Genomic DNA, 6,000 nt, shown 5'->3' on the forward strand with positions numbered 1-6,000 from the left:
TTATAATAGGTAGAAGCTGCTCAGATGCAAACATCATCAAAATCACTGCAGCAGCTTTCAGCAGGCTTTTCAATCTCTAATAGAGAATTCTGCCTTCAGAGCACACACATTATAACAGAGAGAATGCTGAGATTTTTGTAATGATCTTGTTTCTTTCCTTTAGGTGATCTCAGTTGATTATAAAATAGCATAAGTCATTAGGGGTCCCAAATGAACATTAGCAGAATACTAACACACATTTCTGCATTGCTGATGGAGGCCATTTGCCAAGGACAATCCCTGTACAGAAAGAATGATAAACAGGCTTCACTCAGCTATGATCTAAGACAACTTTATATAATTGTTTTTACATCTGAAAGTATTTCCATCTGCATGAGATGTAAAATTCAGTAGAAAACTGTTAAATATGTATAAAAATTCCTCACAGCAGCAGTCTGCAGTCATTCAGTCAGTGTAGAATAGTCTCAGTCACGTACAGATTGTCATCAGGTTCCTGCACTTCCAAGGGTCTTGTTACTGCCACAGCTAAAGGATGAACATGTAGACGTATTATGGTAACTTTATGCAGAGAACAGGAAAATTTTATGGATAATTATTTTAAATTATTTGTGAATCTGTGTTCAAGCTGATATACTAGAAGTATCTTGGTAATACAGAGTGCTAATTATCTAACTTTTATTTCTCCTGGCTATTTGTTGTTTCAGTAGAACAAATTCAAATGATTTAAATGAAGTAGAACAATAGTGCTGATCGTACTAATGAAAGAAACATAAAACATTGTTCTCCATCTTAGGACACAAGTAGGAATAACCCCAAATTTGACAACCTATACTTAGCACAAATAGACTGCTTTGTATTAATTGAAAAATTGAAGAGGCAAACTTAATTTGTATTGCAAATGCTAAAATGCTTTTGCCAAGCCTTTATGTGAACACAATAGCTTTGTCAGAAACTATTAAAGTGTAAACTGTAGCTAATAAATCCTTAATATTATTCTGAGAAAATGAACTCTTCCTTAATGAGGGCTCTGAATACTGCCTCATTATCTGTCACAGTGTTGTGTTTGATTAAAAGATAATGAGATCTAGGGAAAAATACTATTTGGATTTGAGATGCTATTACAAATCAGGATACCTGTCTTATAAATCAATGTTAAGTGCACTTAACTAAAGTAATGTTTCAGAAAGACAGCAAGCACTGGCAAGCACTATCTTCATCTCTCATCTGTACTGAAAGGTGCATTTAAAATACAGCGCCTGATTAATTATTTGACTGACTCCTACACGATTCTTCACCACGTGACTTAATAAATACCTTGTAAATAAGATGTGAATGCTATATCTGAAAAATAAAAGAAGAAATGATATAAGAACATTTTAATTCTAAACCACATACCTCAGACATCAAAAGAAAGAACATTAGTAAGTAGTTCATAATGTTGAATTGGAAGAATATAAAGATTTGGTTTTAAAATACATATAATCTGCTATAAAAATGCTTTGTAATGAGATTTTTTTATAGCAAAATATTTGATGAAATAATTACTAAACAGAAAAATGGCAACATAAAAATGCATACTTTTGTTCTGCTAGAATAGAATAGAAAATGTTTCTGTTGACTCAGAAGTTCAAGGAACATTGAAAACAATAACAAGATATTTATTTTTTTTCTTAAAAAATTTTGAGACATTGCAATATAATATTTATGAAATTATCTCAAGGGTGTGGTCACCTTCAGCTACTGCAGCCCAGGACACTGTGCAGCAGCTGGGTGTCCACCTTGGACCATTTCTGCTTTGTCTCTGACCCTATTTGTCAAATGATCATCCTCATTGAGTAATGGACCAATGTTACCTCTGGCCCTCTTTTTGCTGCAATCATATTTAAAGATGCCCTTTTCATTGTTCCCCACAGAGCAGGCCAGCCCCAACTCTAATTCAGCTTTGGCCATGCAGTTTCTCTCCACAGTGACAGACGGCATCTCTGTAGTCTTCCCATGATGACCGACCTGGCTACCAGTGGCCATATACTTTCCACCTGAGCTCTGTGCTCACCCAAACCAACCTTCTGCCTGCATTACTTGTGGTGTTTTGGAAATCCCTGTTCCTGTGTTCTCCCACATTTGCTTTTCTCTTAATCCACACCCAAAGGATCTCATCTGTGTCATCACCAGCTGGAAGCTCTGTTAAGCCCAGTTCAGACACTCTTCTGAGAAGGCAGAACCATCCACTGTGACACACGAGTCACAGAACTTTTCCCACCAGGGTTTGCTTATGCTAATGATGTTGTAGCTCTGGGACTGAGCCAAGGCTTCTAGCTCCTCTTGCTTGTTCCTCATGCTGTGTGCACTGGTATAGAAACATTTCAGATGTGCTTCATTGTACCCAGCACCTCATGGAGCAGACTGGAAGAACTTACTAGCACACAATTTCTCAATTTTTCACATGCTAACAGTGAGCTTGTTTTAATACCTTTCCCACTCTGAACCTAGTTTATTGCTCTTTTAAACAGTCCTGCTAGTTCCTGTCCCAAAATCCCTTTTCCATTCCAAGACAGGCACACCTCATCAAGTACCAGCAGGCTTGGTGTTGTGTAGTCTATTTCATGATAAAGAAACCGAAAATTTTGCCATGGTGGCACCAACCTAAGAGCCACGTATCTATCATCTTGATCTGCCTGCTCCTCTCACTGTCGCTACCTGCTACTAAAAGGTTAGAGGAAGACAATACCTGTGCCCTGATCCTCTAACCTACTGCCCCAATGCCCCCTACTGCCCCAATGATTTTCCTTGTATTCCTTTTCACTACTTCATCAATGATTACAAAAAAAAGCAATACTGGATAATAACCAGAGGCCTTCTGTGCCAGGCTAGTGAGGGTTGTAGTAACATCTCTTACCCAGCTCCTAGGAAGGCAACAGGGTTTCCTTTGGATCAGGGTTATCTCTTGCATTGAGTTCTCTTTTCCCCTCAAAAGTGAGTCATCTACAATAACAACCTTTTTTCTTAATAGAGGCAGTTGTGATACAGGAGACAGGCTGACTAGCCTTAGGTGACCCCTCCAGCCTGATCTTTCACATCATCACACTTGCCCGTCCAACAAGTTCCAGAGCCTCGTACCTGTAGCAGGACACTTGGGAGAGTGAAGATGGCAATGGGTAATGCTCCTCGATACCTTCACCAGAAGCTTTGTCCTTGAGATAAGCCGTTCTTGTACCTGTGCACACCTTCTACAGGCATGCTCACTGCTGCCTTCAGGCACTGTCTGAATGCTCGGCCCGCACCACTACACCACTCAGCTACCCACCCCGCTGGCAGCATTCCGCTGGCCTGTCTTCTGTCAGTGCCGAGTATGGCTGGCGTTGGGCTGGCACTGTTCCTGCTCCACCCATGCCTCATCAGCCAGTTTCCTGGAAGCTGCCAGCTCCTGTGCTCCCCTGGGCTTTCCCAGCACTGCAACCCATAGGCCGACACTCCCAGCCTGGCTCCGAGAACTGTCACCACCAGCAGCTTCTGCCAGTGACTGGCACTGAGATCCCCATGATTGCTCCAGCAGCTAGCACTGCATGTTGGGATGCCCACTCTCATGCGTGACTCCAGGAGCTGGCACCAATCTTTATTCACACACAGCAGCTGGCATGTAATCAGTGTAGCATATATACATACAGAAGGGAATGAATACACCTAGAGTTCAGAAAAGATTTGATGAGAAAATTTAAGAAGACAGGAGATGTCTCAGCCACATAAGTGCACTGAGCAGCTTCTACCTCACACTTAATCTGCCCTTTTCTACCTAACCTCTTCTTTGTTCCTTGTGCTCCCCCTTTCCCCAGCACTGCTCCATAGATCTGCAGAGCTCTGCAGTTTCTGCACCCTCCCAGTATGCCTTCTCCTCTCCCAGCTCTTTCTCCGTGTCCCCCAGTTATCAGTCCTATCAGCTGCAAGGTTTATCTTTCCTGGAAGTGGTGGCTATAGCTTATTAGCCAAACAGTGAGTGAGACTGAGAGTTTGTTGAGGTTGTGTGTAAGATTGTGTGAATAATTCTCCTTATTAAACCTCTAAGATATTTTAACTCATGAAGTGTATGTACAGTAATATTTGGTGTCTGATGTTTTTAAATTGCTTTGGTACCTGATCTTTCACTCTGGGAATGCTATATATTGAGTATATTGTAATACTCAACAGAACCGGTACGTTTTCCTGCAGGATAACAACTGCACTGTTTGGATAGAGCATTTTTAAAGTATCCTGAGAGGATATCTTTCTGCCAAATTAGTAAGAGTATCTTCAGTCTTCACATAACCATTCTCTATTCGTTTGTATGACACTAATATAGGCAGCTCAAAGATGCCAGTCTGTTGCAACACATTAGACTCATCTGAGAACGTTCTTTGCTATCTAATAGTTTATACAACTAAAAACTCAAGCAGTATTAACATAGCATTCCAAAGCCTTTCTGTGGGCAATCACCCTACCCCCACACTCCTCATTCTGCAGCTCTCACCCTTGGCATCAACTGAGCTATGTGGCATGTACTCCTGAACCTCCTAATCCCATTCCTTGTCCTGACCACGATATGCATGCTAATGTCCCAGCATAAGCCCAGCCCACCTCTGTCCATGTGCCCCTGCCCAGCCATCCCTGGCAGTGTGTGATCACCATTACCCCTCTGAGTCCTGATCTGCTCCCCTTGCTCATGTGCAGCTCCCATTCTTGTGAGGTACCTGCCCTGCTGCAGTTCTGTCACCCCTGGCTTCAAGCACATCTCTCTCACAGGACTCTGACAAGCACAGTGACTTCAACTGAAAATTTTAATTCCTCCAGTTTTCTCCTTGAGAACATTTTGCCAATTTTTTTCTTTGACAATCTGTTTTTATTTCAGACCTGACATTGCGTGGTGAAAACTGATGACACCGAAAATCGTGTTACATGTCCCTCTTTCACAAATAATTCAGTGTGGTATGGCTTGTACAGATGTCAGTGTTTGAAGTCTTGCTGGATTCAGTGAAGCAGGAAGAAATCTGTGGAACTACAGAGGATGAGTTCTGTGTGTATGAAGGGAGTCTGAAGCCTAAAAATAATGTCTGAGCACCTGAACAGTGGTATTCAAAATGCAGTATTCATTACCTACATTTCAGCAAGGCTTTCACAATATATCTGTGGGGAGTTTTTGTTGTTGTTTTTTGTTGTTGTTGTTTTAACTAGAAATGTATCATCTTTGTCGTTAGCAATATATCACATACATAATAAGTATTTATTACAGTCTCTGGGCTGGAATGTACTTTCAGAATGAAAATACAAATGATTTACTGACACAGAAATACACTAATTACTGACAAATTCCTGGGAAACTGGGATAACATAGGGCTTTGCTAACAAGATGTTAGCATCTCTACCTCCAATATGTTTTCAGCTTTAGTATGTGCCTGTTAAGAAAAGATAACAAGTAGAGCTTTGCTTATAATAAATACTGAGAAAGCCAACATGCCTCAAACTAAAAATAGATGGAGTAGAACTTTTGAAAGAATGGACTAGAGATATAATATCAAACTAATTTTAAACTTGGAGGGATCAATACTTGCATAACAAGTAACTTCTGATGAGAAAGTTGTTTTCTTCAGAGGCATGATTTCTTAAAGAGATTTTTTCCCCCTCTTCTCCAGAAATGTACTCTGTAATAATGATTAAGCTTTCCAGTTATGAATCAATTACTACTTTTATTATTATTGCTATAATAATACTTATTATTCAATATGATCTAGCAATTTAGGCCCCTTGATGTACAGTACTGGTAATTTACAAAAACTGTCTAGAATAAGGACAGATATTTCTCAGGCAGACCACATCAATGATTAATTTTATTGCTCTAATTCCTCAAATGGAATCAAATACACTAAACAGTAATACAGTTTGCCTCCCAGTGGACTGCAGAAATCACTTGTCTCAGAATTATCCTGTCAAACTCAGTATACCAAATTAGGAAATACTGACTAGAAGAACAAA

The sequence above is a fragment of the Coturnix japonica genome, chromosome 2 (genome assembly GCF_001577835.2).
Source record: "Coturnix japonica isolate 7356 chromosome 2, Coturnix japonica 2.1, whole genome shotgun sequence".
NCBI classification, from domain to species: domain Eukaryota; kingdom Metazoa; phylum Chordata; class Aves; order Galliformes; family Phasianidae; genus Coturnix; species Coturnix japonica.